The sequence below is a fragment of the Triturus cristatus genome, chromosome 3_2, assembly GCF_964204655.1.
Source record: "Triturus cristatus chromosome 3_2, aTriCri1.1, whole genome shotgun sequence".
In the NCBI taxonomy this organism is placed as follows: Eukaryota; Metazoa; Chordata; class Amphibia; order Caudata; family Salamandridae; genus Triturus; species Triturus cristatus.
The window spans coordinates 245,867,095-245,890,639 of NC_140584.1; positions in this window are offsets into that span (position 1 = coordinate 245,867,095).

Sequence of the window (23,545 nt, forward strand, 5' to 3'; positions counted from 1 at the left end):
AGTGGTAAAAATTACTATTCCCACTCCAGTGAGTCCAACAGTAGGGAAAGCGTTGGATAGCGTAGGGGTAAAAATTACTATTCCCACTCGAGAGAGTGCAACAGTAGTGAAAACGCTGGATAGCTTAGAAGTAAAAATTACTATTCCCACTCCAATGAGTGCAACAGTAGGGAAAACATTGCATAGCATAGGGGTAAAAATTACTATTCCCACACCAGAGAGTGCAACAGTAGGGAAAACGTTGGATAGCGTAGGGGTAAAAATTACTATTCCAACTCCAAAGAGTGCAACAGTAGGGAAAGCGTTGGATAGCGTAGGGGTAAAAATTACTATTCCAACTCCAGAGAGTGCAATAGTAGGGAAAGCGTTGGATAGCGTAAGGGTAAAAATTACTATTCCCATTCCAGAGAGTGCAGCAGTAGGGAAAGTGTTGGATAGCGTAGGGAAAAAAAAATACTATTCCAACTACAGAGAATGCAACAGTAGGGAAACCACTGGATAGCATAGTGGTAAAAATTACTATTCCCACTCCAGTGAGTCCAACAGCAGTGAAAACGCTGGATAGCGTAGGGGTACAAATTACTATTCCCACTCCAGTAAGTGAAACAGTAGGGAAAGCGCTGGATAGCGTAGGGGTAAAAATTACTATTCCAACTCCAGAGAGTGCAACAGTAGAAAAAGCGCTGGATAGCGTAGGGGTAAAATTACTATTCCAACTCCAGAGAGTGCAACAGTAGGGAAAGCGTTGGATAGCGTAGGGGTACAAATTACTATTCCCACTCCAGTAAGTGAAACGGTAGGGAAAGCGCTGGATAGCGTAGGGGTAAAAATTACTATTCCAACTCCAAAGAGTGCAATAGTAGGGAAAGAGTTGGATAGCGTAAAGGTAAAAATTACTATTCCCACTCCAGAGAGTGCAACAGTAGGGAAAACGTTGGATAGCGTAGGGGTAAAAATTACTATTCCAACTCCAAAGAGTGCAACAGTAGGGAAAGCGTTGGATAGCGTAGGGGTAAAAATTACTATTCCAACTCCAGAGAGTGCAACAGTAGAAAAAGCGCTGGATAGCGTAGGGGTAAAATTACTATTCCAACTCCAGAGAGTGCAACAGTAGGGAAAGCGTTGGATAGCGTAGGGGTACAAATTACTATTCCCACTCCAGTAAGTGAAACGGTAGGGAAAGCGCTGGATAGCGTAGGGGTAAAAATTACTATTCCAACTCCAAAGAGTGCAACAGTAGGGAAAGCGTTGGATAGCGTAGGGTTAAAATTACTATTCCAACTCCAGAGAGTGCAATAGTAGGGAAAGAGTTGGATAGCGTAAAGGTAAAAATTACTATTCCCACTCCAGAGAGTGCAACAGTAGGGAAAACGTTGGATAGCGTAGGGGTAAAAATTACTATTCCAACTCCAAAGAGTGCAACAGTAGGGAAAGCGTTGGATAGCGTAGGGGTAAAAATTACTATTCCAACTCCAGAGAGTGCAATAGTAGGGAAAGCGTTGGATAGCGTAAGGGTAAAAATTACTATTCCCACTCCAGAGAGTGCAACAGTAGGGAAAGTGTTGGATAGCGTAGGGAAAAGAATTACTATTCCAACTCCAGAGAGTGCAATAGTAGGGAAAACGTTGGGTAGCGTAGGAGTAAAAATTACTATTCCCACTCCAGTGAGTCCAACAGTAGGGAAAGCGTTGGATAGCGTAGGGGTAAAAATTACTATTCCCACTCCAGAGAGTGCAACAGTAGTGAAAACGCTGGATAGCCTAGGGGTACAAATTACTATTCCCACTCCAGTAAGTGAAACAGTAGGGAAAGCGCTGGATAGCGTAGGGGTAAAAATTACTATTCCCACTCCAGTAAGTGAAACAGTAGGGAAAGCGCTGGATAGCGTAGGGGTAAAAATTACTATTCCAACTCCAGAGAGTGCAACAGTAGGTAAAGCGCTGGATAGCGTAGGGGTAAAAATTACTATTCCAACTCCAGAGAGTGCAACTGTAGGGAAAGCGTTGGATAGCGTAGGGGTACAAATTACTATTCCCACTCCAGTAAGTGAAACAGTAGGGAAAGCGCTGGATAGCGTAGGGGTAAAAATTACTATTCCAACTCCAAAGAGTGCAACAGTAGGTAAAGCGTTGGATAGCGTAGGGGTAAAAATTACTATTCCAACTCCAGAGAGTGCAATAGTAGGGAAAGCGTTGGATAGCGTAAGGGTAAAAATTACTATTCCCACTCCAGAGAGTGCAACAGTAGGGAAAGTGTTGGATAGCGTAGGGAAAAAAATTACTATTCCAACTCCAGAGAGTGCAATAGTAGGGAAAACATTGGATAGCGTAGGAGTAAAAATTACTATTCCCACTCCAGTGAGTCCAACAGAAGGGAAAGCGTTGGATAGCGTAGGGGTAAAAATTACTATTCCCACTCCAGAGAGTGCAACAGTAGTGAAAACGCTGGATAGCGTAGGGGTACAAATTACTATATCCACTCCAGTAAGTGAAACAGTAGGGAAAGCGCTGGATAGCGTAGGGTTAAAAATTACTATTCCAACTCCAGATAGTAAAACAGTTGAGAAAGCACTGGATAGCATAGGGATTCTATAAACATAATAACCAATTAAATAATTAGTTATAAAAAAATAGCATATTAATAATTAATTTGCAAAATATGTATTATTAAATACCAATTATTTAAATTAAATAATTATATAAATAACTTTAAATTACATCCCACACTATTCCCCCTTTAACACACAACACACTACACATACAAAATACACAATACATTTAAATATCAGTTTATCTATTATTTACAATTAATAATACATTCTTTATAATTAATATACTTATTATTTACAAATTTATACATATTAACTACCAAATTACAATTATTCACAAATTAATTATTAATTAACAATACATTAATTAGCAATAACAACAAATAACATGAAATAATAAATTATTTATATTTACTATATTTAATGTACTAATAACAATTAATTACCAATTAATAATTAATTAACAATTAATTATTATTAATTTACAAATAAATACAAATTATCAGTAATTATTTGAATTTAATTACATCCCACCCTATTCCCCTATAAACCCACAACCCACTACACATAAAAATTCACATAATTAATTTAATCATCAATTAATCACTTAATAAAATTAAATCACCAATTAATTAGTAATTAACAATTAATTAATTAACAATACCAATAAATAAATATTAATATTAAACTAATTATAACTTATATAATTAACCAATTAATAAAATTACTTTACAATTAATAATTAATTAACAATTAATTAATCAATTAATATATTTAATTAACAATTAGTAATTAATTAACAACTAATTAATCATAAATACCAATTAAACAATACATATTAATTAATTAATTATAATTAAATTACTTCCCACCCTATTCCCCTATAAACCCACAACCCGCTCTGATACTAAAACGCTAAATTATATTTTAAATAATTATTAATCTCTAAACATTTATTTTTAAATATATTAAAATACATTACAATAATATTTAACATACAAATAAAATACATATTAAAATACATTACACTAATAAAATATCGATATTCTTGACATCGAAATTTTTGATTACGATATTACTTACATCTATATTAATGACTTCGATATTATTAACTTCGATAATACTTACCTTGGGGTCGATATTCTGTCCATCGATATTCTTGACTTCGATATTCTTTACCTACGATATTTACAACTCGATATACTTGTAGGTCGAAATTTAAAACTCGATATTTAGACTGCTCACCCCTTGGGCCAATTGCAGGTCCATGAGCAGGGCATGCAAATCTTAGGATGCTCTTTCTGCCTTAAAGAGCAATGCCCAGGATGGCACCTATTACACATGGTATGTATCTTGCATTTGTGGTGAAATATTACTTTGAAGAGAAACAGAATGGGGCAGGTGCAGGTCAGTGAATGTTGTATAGGTGAGAGTCTGCTTCTGTTTTGTTTGCCATCTACTGGCTGCTCCTTAAGGGTACTCTGTGATCCATCTCTTCTTGCTTATTGCATGTAGAGGACTGTTAGTACTCCTCAAGATCACCAGGGAAAAGTATAAAAGATGAGCAACTGCAGCATCAATATGATGACCTTATCTCCTGGGGTTGTATTATACATATGGGACATGGTCCTTGTTTACGGCTAGGCACACCTTTATTTAGGTGGGTGGTTGCACACAGGGACAGGGTGACCAATTACAGATAATGTGCTTCCCCCTGGCAGTGCATTAGTGATAGGTGGAGTGGCTGTTTCAAGCAGTTGCTCCACCTTTCAAAGTGCACACAGTATGCGGCCTAGTTATGAAAGGGAACAGAGATCCCCTGTGCAGGTGGATGCAGTAAGTGGTGGCATCTGACTGCAGAGAAATACCTGGCAGGTCCATGGGACCATCTTTGCCCCCTATCAGGAAGCAGCCTCAGGGGGACACAGACTGTGTATCACATATTTATGGCACACAGTCAGTGCATTTCCTGATGGTCTTTTTGCCACTGCAAACACATACATAATATGAGGCAGGTGCAGAGGCAAAGTGTTTCCCTCATGTGCATGGAAATTGAATCATGAAAATGAGGGGAATGTATTTGTTTATCATTCTTCCATTTACCTTCCTGACCTAGGTCTAGCCCACTGCTCCCCTCTGCTGCGTTCAGCTGACTTGCACAGCAGGAGTGGAGGAGTGTGGCTGAATGGTTAGAGCGGCAGACCCTGAAGCAGAGTTCTGGCCACGGACCAGGGTTCGATTCCCGCCTCGGCGGGGCTCGGGCTCAATTTCCTCGGACCTGTCTATTCTCGCCTCGGTGCCTATTCTAATCATGGGCCCCACGCTGCAACTCTGGGCAATAGCTTGCTTAGCCTCCACACCGGCCCCAACAGCGCTAAGGATGCCTGGCTTCACCCTGGGGGTGCCCAGGAGTGGACACTTCACAGGGAAAGCCAGGAGGGGTTCCACAGCGGTATGAGTATCAGCGCCAGGAAACCGCAAAGGCGACACTGCAAGGTGGCCGTCTGGTGACAGTGCGCTCTATAAGTACCTTGACATGACATGACCACGCTGCGATCCCTGAACCCACAGGTTCAGCACCCCTGTGGGGATCTCCTCCCTTCTTTAGCAAGTGCTTTTTGTCTCCCGCTGCCAATGTGTTTTGTTTGTCAAAAGTGTCTGAAATGTTGTAATCACTGTTTATTTCTAATTTAAAACTGTTGCCTTGATTTTGTTCATGCCGACACACCTTTGCGATTCTCCCACCACTTGCTCATGGCCCTTCCGCCTACCTGACAGCTCCCCCACCTCCCAGGACTATCTATGCAGCCCACTGCGTGGTTCTGCTGAGCAGTCCTGACCTCCCTGGTCTAGCTCACCACTCCCTCTGCCGCCATTCAGCGGCCTTGCACTGCAGGCCGGGTGACCATGCCATGATTCCTGAGCCACCAGGTTCAGTACCACTGTGGGGGATCTCCTCCCTGCTTTAGTCAGTGTTTTTTGTCTCCAGCAGTCAGTGTGTTTTGTTTGCCAAAAATGTCTGAAATGTTGAAATCACTGTTGTAATCAATATGTATTTTTTATTTTAATCTTCTGTCTGGATTTCTTTGCAATGACACCCCTGTGCTGATTCTCTTGCCGCTTGATCCCCACCCTCTCCAACAGTCCCTCCCACCCCCAGGACTATTTATGCAGGCTGCGCGGCTGCACAGCAGACGTGTGCAATGGGCATGCCACCGGGGTGCCAATGGCAAGCCCGTCTGTGCCCGTCTGCGCCTGGACCATGCCCTACGCCAGGACCCCTGTCTCTTCCTCTCCATGTACTGACATCGCTGCAGACCTCTGAGGCCTGGACCCCAGATGTGGCAACAACCACTGCTGCAGCATGTGTTCATGCACCTCCAGAGGATTGTTCTCTTGCCGACACTGCTGCCTTACCTTCAGCACCGAAGCAACCAACCAAAGAACGCCCTGGCAGACCGCGTTGAAAAGAGCACAAATCGCAGCAATGAACTTTCACCATTGTAGAGGAGTTCTTTAACCCAGCACCGTTGAGAACAACTTACTCCCTCCTAGGAACTGTGGAACACTCTTGCTGTACAACAAGATATCGGCCATCTACGAAAACTGTGAACGCCAACCCCTCACTGATAACAAAATTAACCAGCTCGCATCCATGAAAACAAACTCCAAACATGAGCTCACCGAGTGGGACCTCCTCACCAGGTAAGACACTATAGCCATCATGAATTCTGTGCCGCCATCACACCTTCAACTTGGAAAGCAAGACTATCAGCAACAAACTCAGAAAAGCACCGAACACCTCCATCATTGCGGCGTTGTTCCCTGGAGACTCGAGACATGCTGAAGTGAAACCCCCCCTGAAAAAGCCATCAGTCAACCCAGCAGAACCTTAGAATTATCTGTCCATCTCTCTACACGCCTTTCCTGTGAAAGTCCTCAGGAAAGCAATCAACCAGCAACTCACTTGACACATAGCACACCACAACCTCCTGGACCCCTCCCAATATGGATTCTAAACTACCCACAGCACAGAGACAGTCCTGATCACAGCCACCAACGACCTCAGGGCACTCCTGAACCACAGAGAAGCTTGTCAGCAGCCTTCAATACCATCTCTCATCACATCCTGATCAACAGACATCACCACTTCGGCATATAAGGAGCCACCCTCAAATGGATTGCCTCATACCGCACCAGCACCAGTAGAACCCAGAGAATCTGGCTCCCACCGTTCAACTCGGAGTCCTAGAAAATCATCTCTGGAGTCCCCAAGGAATCATCCCTCAGCCCCACACTCATCAACACCTACATGACCCCTGGCTGACACCGTCAGACCACACAGACTCAACATCATCTATCCTGACGACACCCAGCACATCCTCTCACTATCCGAAGAACCGTCCACCATCAGAGCCAAATTGCACAGATGCATGAGGGACGAAGCTGACTGGATGAAAGACAACTGTCTCAAACTCAGTGCAGACAGGATGGAAATCCTCATTTTTGGAAATCACAACTTACCTTAGAACGATGCATGGTGGCCCGCAGAACTCAGCCCTTCCTCTGCCCTGACAGACCATGTCCACAACCTCAGCATCATCATTGACAGCAAGTTTTCATTGAAGAAACAAGTCAACTTAGACTCATCTGCCTGCTTTCACATCCTCTGTTTACTCCATAAGATCTTTAGATGGCTCACAGTCAACAACAGAAGGACTGTCATGCAGGCCCTTGTGACCAGCAGACTGGACTGGGGAAATAACACTCTACATAAAATCCCCACAGGCCTCCTGAAAAGACTACAGCCCATACAAAACTGAGCAGTAAGACTCATACTCGACCTCCCCAGAAGGACCCACATCATGCCCCACCGCAAGAAACTCCACTGGCTCCCGATCCAGAAGAGATTGCAGTTCAAGATGCTGACCCACGCCGATAAGGCCATACACAATGAAGCACCAGCATAAATCAACAAACGCCTGACCTCCCAACAACCAACCAGACATCTTTGATATGCCTCCTTCGGAGACATCCCTCAGGTTCGCCGAACCAACAACAGAGGACACTCCTTCTCACACCTTGCGGCCAAGGCATGGAGCAGCCTTCCCCTACACCTCTGAACCTCACCCTCACTCCAGCTTTTCTGGAGGGAACTCAAGACCTGGCTGTTTGACTGAACATCCCACCATGCAGCAGCCTAAATGTGCAATGTGCCTTGAGTCCCTCATGGGGGAGTTGCCACACTTTATAAATGTTTGAATAATTGATTAAGACCGTAAGTTGCATCTATTCTTAAAAAATGAAACAAATACTGATGAATATCTCCACAGCAACATTGATGAGGCAGGTACTTCCCCATATATGCCAATGGCCCTTTTTTCAATATGAAAGCGAGTGCATATGCCCAGTGGGGCCCTAGAACACTTATATAATATAGCCTGGACCTTCTAGCAGTGTCTACTTCCAAACAGAACAATTTCTACAAATCAAGCCTTATTTACCAAATTATGACATGGAAAAATGAGGATTGTTGCAAGATTTAGGAGATCGGCATACATAATCAAAACCTTGTTTTCATTGGATGTAAAATGCATGCCAACAGAAGAACCTAGATGCTGAAAAGTAACAGGGATAGAATACAAAGAACCCTGAGGGACGCGATCTGGCTATGTTCAGACGGAACATTCCTGAGACAGCTTGTGATAGAATCTCCGATGCTGATCTCTGATAGACTAGTATTGGGAATATCGTGGTGGACAGTATCAAAGGAGGCTCATATGTTCAGGAGCATCCAGGCGCCTGAACCCTCAACAAGTCACCCAAAACAAACATCACCACCAATTTACTGCTGTGGACGGACAGAGCTCGGCTGGTTGGGAGTCCACTGTTTCTTCATTAGTTGCAGATCCTCATGTTTCTCAATGTCTACTGTTAAACTCCCTGATCCATCCGGTTTGTTTTAAAGGTGTTACAGTCAATTACCCTGCTATTGTCCAGTCAAATTCCTTCTGCAAATTCGATGTGACACATGCAAGCCCCATTTGGGTGCCGATTAGGATCCTGGAAAAAATTTCCCCAACCGAATTGAATCTGGACTTTTTTCCTTACAAATGGTAAAAGCGCCGTACAAACTGCCAATTACGATTCGTATGGGAAAAAGTCCCTACAAATCGCATTGGGAAAATTCCCCCACACGTCCTCGGGTCGGGAAAAGTCTCCGACACGTCCCCGGACATTTTTACGTACAAATGGGAAAACTGAAGTCCCAATGCGCAATTACGATCCGTCCCATCCGTCCGATTGTACAACTGTATGGAAAAAAGACCGTCCGGAGCGAACTCCCATAGCAACCATGGAGATGTCCAAACAAGTGCCTGGTACGCGCCGTACTCCCCCCCCGTCCCCCGTATGTTCGCGCCGTACCCCCAGCCCCCCCCGCGGATGGGCGCGCCGTACCCCCAGCCCCCCGTATGTACGGAGCGTACCCCCACCCCCATATGTACGGAGCGTACCCCCCAGCCCCCCGTATGTACGGAGCGTACCCCCACCCCCACCCCATATGTACGGAGCGTACCCCCCAGCCCCCGTATGTACGGAGCGTACCCCCACCCCCATATGTACGGAGCGTACCCCCCAGCCCCCCGTATGTACGGAGCGTACCCCCACCCCCACCCCCATATGTACGGTGCGGACCCCCAGCGCGTAGCGCTGGGGGTCCACACTGTACATACGGGGGTGGGGGTACGCTCCGTACATACGGGGGGCTGGGGGGTACGGGGGTATGCTCCGTACATACGGGGGGGTACGGGGGTACGCTCCGTACATACGGGGGGCTGGGGGGTACGGGGGTACGCTCCATACATATGGGGGGCTGGGGGGTATGCTCCGTACATACGGGGGGCTGGGGGGTACGGGGGTACGTTCCATACATATGGGGGGCTGGGGGGTACGCTCCGTACATACGGGGGGTACGGGGGTACGCTCCATACATATGGGGGGCTGGGGGGTACGCTCCATACATACGGGGGGCTGGGGGGTACGCTCCATACATATGGGGGTGGGGGTACGCTCCGTACATATGGGGGTGGGAGTACGCTCCGTACATACGGGGGGCGGGGGGGTACGGGGGTATGCTCCATACATATGGGGGGCTGGGGGGTTTGCTCCGTACATACGGGGGCTGGGGGGTACGGGGGTACGCTCCATACATATGGGGGGCTGGGGGGTACGCTCCGTACATACGGGGGGTACGGGGGTACGCTCCGTACATATGGGGGGCTGGGGGGTACGCTCCATACATACGGGGGGGCTGGGGGGTACGCTCCGTACATATGGGGGTGGGGGTACGCTCCGTACATATGGGGGTGGGAGTACGCTCCGTACATACGGGGGGCGGGGGGGGGGGTACGGCGCGTACCGGGCCCCCTAATCAGCTCGCATCGCTGCGTACTTAGCTTTTCCGGCACTTTTTAGGTGCCGTAAAAATGTTCCCATCCGGACTGCAGTCGGTGCGAATCGTAATTGCTGGTACGTAAAAACATGCCTAACTCCGTCCGGACGTCACGTCCGCGGTGTCCCAGATCACATTTGTATGTATTTTTCTGTCGGTTGGTCTTTTTTCCGAATCGTACGGGAATGGTGTTTCCGAACGAATCGTAATTACATGTTTGTAAAGTTTTACAACCCGGTACGAGTCGGACGGAGAAAAAGCTCCGACCCACGGTTTGTACCGGGTTTTTCTAGGATCGTAATCGGCCCCTTGGTAGTGGGTGTTTCCCTGGTATAGCCTTGTCTCAAATTTTAGCAACTGTTTTCATTGCATTAAATATTTCGTAATAATATAATTAAAAGAAATTATCATCAAAACACAGAAAGTTAATTCCCAAATCCTGATCATTCACTGGAGAGTTCGGGGAGTCAATCAGCACTGCATATGGCGATGCTTTGTTTCTGGCATTTTACCCTTTTTTAACAAAGCTTTCTAAATCGACACAAGCAAAGATAAAAGCAGTTTTTTCGAGTTGTTGAATTCACGGTGCCACGAGGGACCACTGTAAAAGATCTGATTTGAATTGAGACTGAAGTCTAACACTTTGTTCTTGGCTGCTTAGTTTTTCTCTAATGATACATTTAAGATTTGTTGTGGAAAATAACGCTCTACTTAATATTTTATTTTGTTATGGGTGGAGTGTTTTTCATTGAAACATTTTTTTTCAAGGATCTTGCAGAATAGCTTCTGTGTGAACAGTTTGCAATTAATTGCCTTTCTTTTTTTGTTCTGTGTGCGCCTGTAAAATAGTGTGGGAGATTTATAAATTATTGCAGGTTAAGTGCACTCGCATTAAAATGACCGGTTTTTTTAGTCTTCTTTAAAATCAGTCTAAATGTAAACCAGTAACTACTCTGACTAATTTTACTTATTTTCCTGTGACAAAAACAAATTTCACTTACTTAAAAGTACAGTTATAACATTTTGATTGGAAAAGGTCTAGTTGGCCATTTCTGTGTCGTTGGGTCCAACTGTAACAGCCCCCTTCTCCCAATTTAACTATATCACCCTGACGAAAGCATAATTCCAGCATAACCTATAAATAATACATTATTGTTCTTATTCATAGAGAAAATTATTTTTCTAATTTCTAGATATGCAAGGAAAGGGAGGCTTTATTTAGAATTTTGAAGAAGGGGACTATGTCAAGATGTGGAAAATTCGCTCTTCGCCATATTATAAGTTCAATAGGCTATAATGCACTTGTAATACTGCAAACCAGACGTCCGTCAAGTTTGTGATGGAGTATCCTGTTATCCGAACTCTGAATAAGACTTTTAGGTCTCGATTACGAGTTTGTTGCTACAAGCCACCAAGCTTGCACATAGGATACACATCAATACCATGGGTTTTGGTAAATAACAAGTTTTAAATATTTATGAGTCTTTACCATGCAATCCGGAAACATTATTAAGCACTTGTGTTAAACACTGAATGCGTGTTATTAGGCAAATATGGTAAATATCAAATGTGTTATTTAGCGCACTGGTCCTTTTAAGGAACATGGTTTGCTTTTTTTATAAAACAATTCCATTTGGGAATGCAAACACAGTGATGGTGGTCCGCTGTTCATTGCAGGCCACCATCCCTGTATTTGTATTATGCAACAGTGACTTGCAATATTGACATGCCTAGTTGATGATTGTTAGTCACTATTACCCCCAGGTCCCTCCTGTCCTCGCCCCATTCATTACAAAGTGAAGATAATCATCTCCCAACAGAAAAACAGAACAGAGGAATGATGGGATCCTAACCCCAGCCCTTCCCACTGGGAGTACATAAGCAGTACTTACCCAGCATGCCGCCTGTTCTTTTTTTTCTGTCTGTCACAGGATTAAGATGCTGGTGCTGCTCCTGCTGGGCTGGAGTGGTGTTTTTTCTTCCTCTCCTCATCCAGCTGCCTTGCTGTGTGGGCAGGGAGTCTGCTGGTCTGCCTCCCAGCCTGCCGGGCTTGTTGGGAGGCTTGTTTGTTCCACACTGGCTCTTGCATGCCGTCCGGCCCTTTGCTGCTGGTGAGCCGGCCACTGGGTTCCTTCCGGGTTGCTGAGAGTGTCTTCCTGTGGCCTGCCCGGGAGGAAGATGCACCTCGATTGCTGGTTCCCCTGCCTTCTTGCAAAGCGATGATCCTATCTGGCGGGAGCCTTGTTCCTGTCTCCCGCCCCCCCCCGGTGAGCACCGCGTATATTTGATGTGTCTCTGTGTTTCTGAGTGTTTGGGGCTCGATGCTGTGTTGCCACGCACCTGTCTCTCTGCTTCCCTGGCATGGCTGGTGGTCAGGTGCCTTGCGTTGACTGGTGGTGGAGGGGCCTTGTTCCTCTCTCCCCCTCAGGGTGAATGCCACGTAGCAGTATTTTGTTTCTTCCTTCTTCATTATATTTGCCTCATGATGGTGAAGCTGCTTCCTCCTGCCTGGCGTGGGTCCTGGTGGTATGCCTTGTCGTGGCTCTCGCCACCCCCCCAGGGTGGGTGCCGCATGGCATGGCGGTGTCTGCTTCCCCCACTGTTTGCTACTTGTTGGACCCCCTCTTCCACTGGTTGTCTCTTAGTGGATGTCTGGGTGCTTTGGACACTAAGCTATCTTTTCTGCGCTGGCATGGGTCCTGGTAGTGTGCCTTGGGCTGCCTAGGGCGGCCTTGTTCCTGTTTCCTGCCCTCCCCCAGTATGTTTCGCGTGGCAGTGTCTGTTTCCACCTTTTTCCTCATGTTGCCTCTGTGCTCCTTCTGTGTGCTGTTCTTCTCTAAATGGGACTGGGGGGGCTTGTTCTGTGTCTGCGGGCAAGCCTCCCCCAGGTGTGTGCCGCGTGGCGGTTTTGACCATTTTTCTCCAGTGCTGGTGGGGTTGGTCTCCTGTGCTTCGCTGGCAGGAGTTCTTTTTCCTGGCTGTGTCTGTTTTGGTTGGGAGTCCTCATGGACCAGTTGGGTGCTGTGGCTATTGGCGTCTTCTGTATCGCCTTTGGGACTGGCGATACAGGTTCATGGCACATTCTTCTGTGTGTCTGGGTTCCTCACCTGGTCACTTTCCTTGCCTCTCCTGTACCACATTTCCTATTGTAGTGGTCCTTGGTCCCCCCTGCCATGTTACTCTTGTGGTTTTTGTTGGTACCCTTGGCCCAGGCTTTGGTCTTTTTTCCTTGGGTGCATCTGCCCTCCGCTTGTTCTGGCGGGTTGCTCCCTGGCTGGGTGCTTGCCTGCCTGCGATTCCAGGGACTGTGGGGTTGTGCCCCTGCACCCTGTTCGGCCCTGCTCTTGCCTGCTGTCGCTTTTGGTATTCGTGTTGGCTGCCTGGGACTGTTGCTCTCTGGCTGGTCCGGCGCGGTGACATGTGATGTGGTGCTGGGGCTGTTGGTCTGTTCTTGGGTCTCCGGCCCCTCTTTTTGCCTGGTTTTGGGATATGTCCTTGCCGCCTTATCCGCCCCAGCCCTTGCCTTGTTTCTGGGTGTTGTGCAGTGTTTTTGGTCTGGTGCTTCCCTGTTTGCGTGTCCACCTGGGTTTCCACTGACTGCAGTGTTTGTTCATCCTGTGGTGGCGCCTTTGGGTGTGATTTTCTTAGTTGCACTCTCCATGCCTCCGGCTGGGTTTCCCTGTTGGGCCCTGGTCTGCTCTGGTCTCAGCCCTTTTTTGGTGGGTTGTGGCTGGTTGGTGGCCTGGCTCTGAGCGTCTGCTGTCGGTTGTTTTCTGGTTGGGAGTCTCGTGGGCCTGCAGCTGTCTCGCATTGTCTACTTACTCTACTCTTTATGGGTTTTGGCTTCTGGCTCGGCTGTAATCTCTGGCTGGCGGGGTCTCCGCCTGTGGGTGGCTGTTCCCTCTGCGGTTGTGTCCTGGTCCTTGTGGGGGTAGGCTGGTCCTGCCCCTTGTAGCCTCAGCCCTCCTTTCTGGCTGTACCTGGGCAGCTGCTCCGGTCTTCCCTGGATGCCCCCCTTTTTTTGACCTTGCTGTTGTTGGCGGGGACTGTTGTTCTGTGTCTCCCCTTCCTCTGTTGGGGGTACGTTTGCAGGGTGTTTGTCTAGCCATTTTGGATGCCTGCCTGGCTGCTGGTTTCCTGGGGCTTGCTGCTGTGGTTTGGGGGTGGTAGGGCTCTAGCCTTCCAAGACATTCGCTTTGCCTGTGCCCTGCTGGGGCCTTCCCCGCTTTGAGCCTTCCCCGGGTGTGGGTTGGGCTCCCGGGTCCTTCTGTTTGGGTGAGTTGCTTGGCTTCAACCCTGGCCTCCCGTCTGCTTGGTGCTCTGTTGCCTTGGTTCTGCCCTGGAGATTTCTTCCCTGCTCAGCCCTCCATTGGTGTATGTTGGACCATGGAGTTTGGGGGCCTGGGCTATCTGCTTGGCGTCTGCCCTAGCTTCTTTTGCCTCTCTGGCTTGGCTGGTTTTGGGGATTCCGTGCCTCCCCGCGTGGGTTGGGGGTTTCAGGCTTCTGGCCGTTGGCCCTGTCCCGCATCTTCCGGGCCTGTGTGGGTTCTGAGTTGTTGGTCCCTGGTCTTTTGCTGTCCTGTCTTTTGTTTGGTCAACTATCTGCCTGGTCTCTTTTGGGGCGTCTTCTGCCGTTTCTGTTTGCTCTGGTCTGGTCTCCGGCAGGTTGTGTTGGGCCCTGGTTCGGTTTTGGGCCTTGTTCCCTGTGGGGCATTTGGCCTCCTGAGTTTCTGGTCTCTAGATCCGGGGGTTGTGTTCCTGTTTCCCCCACTTCTTGTGTTTGTCTTGGCCATGGCTGGCTCTTGGCCTGTTCCTGGGCTCTCACATTCTTGGCTGGGTGCTTGGTGGTTGGCAGTTGGCGGCTCTGCTGGTTGGTGCTGGCCTTTCTTTCCTAGGGCCTGGTCTTCCTCTGAGGGGTTTCAAGGGCTTTGTCCTCTGGGCTCTCTGGGGGATGGTTAATTCTGGTTGGGGGCTGGTGCCTGGCCGGTTCTTCCCCAATTCCTGGTTTGGTCTAGGTGGCCCTGTTGCCTGGCCTCTTTCCTTTTTGCCTTCTTCAGTGTAGCTGCCCGGTGGTGATGGGATTTTTTCTCCTGGTTGGCCTTTTCGCCTTTCATGCCTGATTGCGTCGGGGCTGTAGGGCCTTCCCCTCTTCCCCTTTGGGGTTGCTTGTGTGTCCGTTTGGCTGTCTGGGCTTCCCTTCTGATCTTGCTGGGGTCACTCTGTTTCTGTGCTGTTGCCGGGTCCTGAAAGCCTGCCGAGTGGTGCTGGGCTTGTCGGCCCTTTTTTTAGGTGGGCGCCCTTGGTCGTGTCTGGTTAATTGCTTTGTCTATTCTGGTCTGCTGGGATCCTGAGTGTTGGTTGCTTTGGAGCCTGATTCCCTTCTGGGGCTTTCCCTTTGGGGTTTCTTTGGGGTGCGTCCTTGTCGGCTTCCTTTTTTGCCTGGCTGCCTTTTTGGCATGATCCCCTACACTTGGCGGGTTGGGGTTTCCCTTGAGTTGGCCTGGGTGCTCTGTTTCCCATTTTTCTGGTTGGCTGTCTCTGTCACCTTCTGTTTTTTCTTGGTTCCGGTTCTCGGTCCTTGGTTGTGTCCCTGCTGTTCTGTTCAGGCCTGCTGGCCGGTTGGGCTGCTGGGGGTCTTCTTCTTTATGTGGCCTTCTCGCTGTCCTTTTGTTGTGGGCAGCCTCTGTTGTTTTTTTGGGGGGGTTTGGGTTGCCCCCCTTCCTTGTTTGTTTGGGGGTGCTCCTGGTGTGTGCTGGTTGCCCTCAGTGGGTGTCTTCTTCCTCTGCTTGGACATCTCACACTGGTTTTGGGTGGTGCTTTGGTAGGGTGCTTTCCTGTCTGGGTGTTCTGCCTGCTGTTTCCTGCGGGTCCCCCTTTTCTCCCTTGGGTTGCTGCCTTTGGTGTGGTTTCCGGGGTATGCTTGGGGTTTTGGAAGGCCGGGTTTTCTGCTTTGGTATTCTCCACTTTGTAATGAATGGGACGAGGACGGGAGGGACATGGGGGTAATGCTCTATTACTTACCGGTAATCTTCCTTACTCCGGGTCCCGTTGTCCTCGTCCCATTCACTACACCCCGCCCTCCCTTCCAGATGGCCGACCTTCCTGTTGGGGGCTTGAAGGTTCAGGCGGAATGCTGGGTAAGTACTGCTTATGTACTCCATGTGGGAGGGGGTGGGGTTAGGGTCCCACCATTCCTCTGTCCTTTTTATCTGTCAGGGGATGATTATCTCCACTTTGTAATGAATAGAACGAGGACAACTGAACCTGGAGTAATGAAGATTACGGGTAAGTAATAGAGCATGAGCCCTCAACATTTTGTGGCATGACCTATCAGCACAAAGTTTGCATCGCAAAATCAAAGGCAGGTGGCAAAAGTCATTGGGCAATTTTCAACAACTTTTTGTGACCGTTTTTTTAATACATTTGGCCCTGGTTTATTGTACATGCTATCTACTAAACAAAACGGTAAGAAGTCAAAATTACATTTTCTTCAGGATATGTAACATGAAGGATTCTTTGTGCAAGATATTGTTGGAATGTCTAAAGATTGATGTAGTGTGGAGGTCAGTCCTTCAGATTTTAAAGAAGTAAAAGGCGCAACGATCTCTCTTGAAAAAGCCTCTACTTCTTGAAATCTTGTGTGATGACCCGACACAAACATATTCCAAAGACAGAATTTGATGCATGGTCAGAAGAATGGATTCATGTCTTGGAGTAAAAAAAGCCAATCATTGTACCACAGGCTGTTCAAAGAAATTCAGAAAAGTCTGGAAGACATGGGTCCAAAACTTTAGTGTTGAATGAGAAAACATCCACTAAGAAGTGGGGTTCATTCTGTTTTAAAAATAAATATTAGTATTGAATGCGATAAGAAATGCTTAAAATATACATTCATAGTAAGAAAGGGACAATAAAAGGGAGATGGGAGAAACAGAAAAAGGAAGTATAACTAAACGGCTTAACAATATCATATTAACCATTTCACATTGCATATTCCATATTCATGGAAAGGACTAAACAGTAAAAAAAAGAGGGAACTTTAACAGAGACATGGGTGCTCAGATCTGATTTATACATTTAACCCACTGTTTCCGTTCCCCTTACATTGAAAAATTGTGACCTCTGTCTCAAATATCTGAGCAAATCATGGTCACCACTGATATACCGTGGGAGATAGCAGTGCTGTCCATTTTCTAGCAATGCATAAAGAGCTATAATTATTGCAGTACATATGGCCATGGTATATGTTTACCAGCATCTTGCTTAATAGCTCAGATTAATATATCTCACAGTTAACCGCAGGTCACATTGTAAATCCTGAGACAGGTGCTGATCTTTTTCACCCATTATTGTTTTAGATGTGAGCAGCTAGCAAACATGTGAACTATGTCTGCCACATGTAGCCTTACAACTAACAACTACTACTATTTCTAAATGTATTAATATCCCATTTAGCTATCCTCTCTGGTGTATAGTATAGCATACGGACGCCTCTAAATTATTGTAACTTCAGATTAACTGAGGTAACAGAAGAATAAACATTTCAAAGACATCCAAAATATCAAACGTCTGAACAGGCAGACCAATCTTTAGGCTCCATGTGAGTACTAAGCTGCTTAGGTCATCCTCTCTATGTTCAGTCATTATTCAGTAAGGCTTCCAAATAGTTAATTTACCATCTCTAGAGTATATATATGGTAGTATCTCTGAATCATCCCCAATATTATTTCAAGAAACTTTGTATCGTAAATAGATCCATACCTGTAAAAACTTGAAGAATGTTCTATTGGGGACACCATACGTTACTTGTAGGGCAGAAAGGTACTAAAGCCTTGATAGTTGTAAAGTACCCCCGACTGTTTTAACTTCGCAATAATGGCAAAACCTGGAAACTGTATCCTGAAATATAGACAGTAAAAATGGATTGCCCCAAAGAGGTGCATAGAAACGCAAAGATGGAATTTGAAAAAATAAGCAGAAATTGCCTTAAATTTCATTGACATCAGTGACTAGTTCGAAATGTGACCTCTTTAAGTAATTAGGATCATATTGTCTACATGGCAAAAACTTCCACTCTTCCCCAACTACTATTTGATACACAAACATATTGCAATCTGGTTGACAGTCTGTGAAGAGGCACTGTAAGCAAGATTCAAATGCAGCCAAAAAAAAGAAATCTGGAACTGTCCATCCCCTCCACGCCCCGATTAGGAGGCAGTTTAAAAAATCGAATAGACTACCTAGCCCTTTTATATCACCATACAAAACCACCAATTGCTCAGTCAAGCCACAAAAAAAAGACTCAGTTACTCGCAAAGGGATAGCATGGAGAGATAGAGAAATTTTGGGAAAATATTCATAGTTACTACATTACAACGACCAGTAATACTTATTGCTAGTCAGTTCCCTACATTCATCTTAGCTATAGATTAGTGCAACAGTTGCTCATAATCTAAATCCGAGATGCGATTAATGGAAGAGGTAACCCTAATTCCTAAATAAATTGCAAATATAACTGCACTTGGTCCTTGACAGTAGGTGCATACTTTAGGATTGTGTGAATTTTTAGCAGGTTAATGTGATACACTTAAAAAGCCTTAAATACCTCTGCCTCATTGGCAACTGTTGAATAGCTTTAGTAAGCTCCAATGAGTACACAGCCACTTTGTCTGCATAGGTGCTAATCTTAATCTCAACTCCATTCAGAGTAGCCAGAGCTATTCCCGGATGTTTGATTAAATGCCACAGATAGGATACCACAAGATATCATTGGAATCCAATCTAAACTCTGAAACCGGTTCAGATACCCATAATCTGCAAAGTTGACCACAAGTAAGCCCATTGCACACTTTCAAATGCCTGTTCGGCATCTAATGAAATTATTCCTGTTAGACCTGTCAGTCTTAGGATGGTCTTCCCCCAATCCTATGTCTTTTTGCCTCCACATTTTTTTATATATTTTTGTTGGCCTTAGGACTCTGAGTCTTTTACCACTGCTAATCAGTACAGTAAGTGCATGTGATTCTTCCCTAAACATGTGTGTAATTGGTGTATACCTGATTGACATATTTAATTTACGTATAAGTCCCCCTTATAAGGTGATATACCATATACACGGGGCCTGTAAACTAAATGGTACTAGAGGGCCTGCAGCACTGATTGTGCCACCCACAGAAGTACTCTTTCAAACCTGCTCCAGGCCTGCCACTGCAGTGCCTGTGTGTGCAGTTTACTGCCCCTTCGACTTGGTATTTAAAACTACTTGACAAGCCTTAAACTCCCCTTTTCTTACATATAAGTATCACCTAAGGGAGCCCTACGTAGCCCTAAGGGCAGGGTGCTGTGTAAGTAAAGTGTACAATATTTACTTTTATGTTATGTATGTGCTGGTAGTGACAAATAAGCTATTTATTTTTTCACTACTGTGAGGCCTACCCCTCTCATAGGTTAGCACTGGGAGTTCCTTAATACACTTTTAAGATGTAGTTCCTGATCAGAGAGAAGTTGCTTTCTAATGTTCCATATCTTTGGAATTTTAATGATGAATACTCCTTACTGCTGAAGTTGGATTCAACATTGCTGTTTTAGAAATTCCACTTTTAGAAAGTGGACATTTCTCTGCATTACTGCTCTGTGTGCCTGACAGCCTGTCTCCGATACACGTCTGGAATGGGTGACAGCTGCACTTTATGCATTCCCTCTAGTAAGCTACAACACAGGAAGGATAGATGTTTCTGTTTAACCGTCTACATACATCTGCATTCTGGTGGCCTTGCCTGGGCAGGAGGAAAGGGAGGGGCTAACACTTCCCTTTAATAGGTAGTGTCCTGTCCCCCCACAAATCCACATAGATAGCCTGGCAGGCAGGACTGGGTGGAAAGGGAAACTTGTTCCCTTCTGAGAGCTGCTTTGAAGTCACCTCCCTCCCCACTTCAAAGGCGCTTTTGATTATATCTACTAGGTCTCTAACCCCCTAAAATCAGACACTTCTTGATCCTAAACTGAACCTCTGTCAAAAGGACTGCTGTGCTGCTTAAAGGACTAATCTTTTGGACTGAAGACTTGCCCTTCTGCCTGCTGCTCTCTGACTCAGCTGAAGGAGAGCTGGACTCTGCCTTCACTCCAAGTAATCTCCAAGGGCGTGGTGGCTTGCCTCTTGTTGCTTGAGACACAGGGAAATCAAAGTCTCTACCCCTGCTCTCTTGAAGTTGCCCAGATACTTGCAACACAGATTTTGACGCATCCCCTGTCTGTGTGTAACAGAACTGGCGCATCAACGTGGTTGTCAAATCAGCGCATCGCATCAGAACAAGTGCTTTGCCTCCAGAGATCAACACCTCACCGCCACAGCATCTTGATGAGATCAATGCATCCCCTCGACTCCGTGGCAGAATATGGCGCATCGCTCAATAACTTTCGACTCCGACACCACTCTTCAGAACTGACGCATCACCTTTATTGAGTGGAGAACATCGACGCATCTTGCTATTTGCGACCAGGAAATGTACTTTGTTCACCGGGTCCAATGTGGGTACTGGACTTCCACGAGGTCGGCCTGATCTTTGACTTTACCCCGGTACAGATCGGCATAAAGTGACCTTCTTATAGTGCTACTTGCTTCTAAGCACTATACTGTATGTATTCTTTTAAAATGTAATAAATCAACTGCCATACATTGGGTTTTTGTCGTTCTGGTCTATTTTTATTTATAATATAATACTATATTTTTTTAAACCTGTGTGAAGTCTTTTTGTGGTGTATTCATTTCGGTACTCTGTATGTGTGTTGATCAAATACTTAACACATTGCCTCTTTATATAAGCCTGCCTGCTCTGTGTCAAGCTACCAGAGGGTGAGCACAGGTTATCTTTTAGTGTGTATCTAGCTTACCCTGACGAGGATTGAGCATTCTACTTGGACAGGCTGCATGCTTTTGCCAACCAGAAACCAATTTCAAACAATTCCGACCCGCCTCCACAGTGTATTAGCTACATCAAACTGTCCTATAGCAGTATTAATAAGTTTGGTGGTATCCTTGCCCAGAATGAAACCATGCTGCTGCAGGCAACCTAGGTTTTGAATAGAGATGGCCACATTCAAGGTCCGCACTTTCGCATAAATTTTATCATCAAAGCTAATTAAAGTTATTGGTCGATATTACCACCTTTCTTCAGCCGGCTTATCCTTCATCAGAGGGATTACAATATTAGTGTTATTTCAAGCATCTGGCGTATCACTGACTTGATTAATATAAAGAATAACAATGAGTAGCATTGGTACCAATATATCTTTGTATGTTTTATAAAACTACATGGGTAAGGCATCATCCACAGCCACATTTCATGAAGGTAGAGAACTTACAACTCATTTCAGCTCTTCCAGAGTGATCTCATACTCAAGTGCCTCTAGCTTCAATGAACTCAGTCTATGGGTTTTGGATTCTAGTATGTAGCCTTCCATTTCCCTCATTGTCAGTGCCTGGGTTTACATTGCAAAATTCTTGATAAAAGATCATAAATTGATTGAGGATAGCCTGTGAATCATAATCTTATTACCCTCCTTGTCCTTGATATATTTAACCATATTCTGGTGTCTATGTTGAGCAATTTCTTAAGCCAGCGTCCTCCCAACTTTCTCCACATATTTGAATAGGGCCATCCTGCCAGCCTTATAAGCTGCTTCACCCTCCAAATTGTATCTTCAGTTCATCAGGGTCTTTCTCTAATACTGCTTGAACATGTTTTCATTCTCACCTTTGTAACTCAGAGTACAGTGAATATACTTGGCCTTTATAAACTTACTCTGCTCAAGAATAAACTGTGTTATATCCCCCACACACACGCTTTCAGAGGATACCAGACAACATTAGGAGGAGAATAACCCAGGTTGAAGATTTAAATTCTGTTAACTGAATATTAATTCTTTCCATATATTCTGAGTTTGATAATAATGATCTAGGAAAGGTACACCTTTGCAATTCTTTTTGAGAATCTGAGACTTGAAGAGTCAGGCATAAAGGAATGTGATCTGAAATAATCTGGACACAGCTCAATTCTGTACTAATCAAGCCCTGCAAGGCAAAGACCATGTCAATCCGAAAATAGTGGCAATGGAGCACAGAATAGTGTGCTAAACTGGGGCAGCCTGGTGAAATGTCTTTCAAAGATCTTGCGGCCTAACTAGTTCTATGATAGACTGCCTTTTTTTAATTATATGTGGAGTAGCAGTTCTATTTCTTGTATCCTGCTTCTAACTCATTCTACAGTTAAAATGGCCGACAATCAATAATTTTCCGGCCCAACATGCTAGGTCATGTTTTAACATGTCCAGCAACTGGTGGTCTTTATTGGGGCTATAAACAGCGCAGATTGTATACACTTCACAAGCCACCCTGACCTGAGAAATTGGACACCTACCATGCTCATCAAATGAATTTCGAAGTACTTTACATTCAAAAGAGTGAAGAGTTAATATGGCGACCTGTCGGATGAGACCTGCTGAGTAGTACAAGTGATAGTATTACAGCATAGTTGCCAAAGCAATGCCGTATCATTAAAGCCAAGGTGGGTCTCAATCAGGTCACAAGATATTTTGCTTACAAGCTAATACCTCTTCTTTGACCAACTGTCGTTTTAAGGGGTGATTTAGACTTGCCAAATTCAGGAACCCCGTTTTTTTTTTAGCTATTTCATCATTTTTCTCCACCTGTGATCCATAGTTAGTTTCCGAAAGTCAGAGCAAACAAAAAAAGAGATTGAGTGCACAGAAATTAGAGCAGAAGGGCGGGCTTTTTAAAAAGTGGCCTGTTGGAGGAGACGATTTCCTACGCAATTCAATATAGGGCACGGTCTTTCCCCAGTACCAATAGGCTTAGTCCCCATTGTCACTGGAAGTCCATGTGCATGCTGAATCTGGCAGTCCCAATCTGCCAAACTGGTGTAGGCCTGTTGAAATAACCGGGCAACATATCGCCATATGTCATCACCTCATTTGCCATCCAGTATTCCCAGACCCTGAGGCTGTTCCACCCTCGGTGGTTTTCCAAATCCTCCAGCTTTGAGTGTGCAAACAAGATCAGAGCCTCATATCCTTTCACTGCCTTTGAAGTCGATGTAGTAGCCTCCTCAGAATCAGCCACTCTCTGCCTGTGGGAAGTCAGAGCAGATACTTTCCCAGCCATCTCCACTTCCATTTGCTGCAATAAGGAGTTATCTGCTTAGACCTCAGCATAGAGCTTAGAAGTCTCAGACCAGTGGGTTTGCATCGGCTGAAAAATAGAGGCAAGAGATGGAGCTGGAGAGACAATAGTGAGTTCATTTAAATAGACCCTATGGTCCTCTAATGGATAAACCAGCATAGCATTGATTGGGCTTTTCTGAGTTATCAGGTCTTGTACAGTGGTGATATCCTGAGCTGTGCAGCTCTTAGATTGGCCATCTTTGAGGGGTAGGCACATTTGCCTTTGTCTTTGCTAGATTAAGCACTGCTCCCTCTTTCTGAAGTATGTACTGGGTTTTAGATTTCCCCCTCTGTGCCTCTCTTCC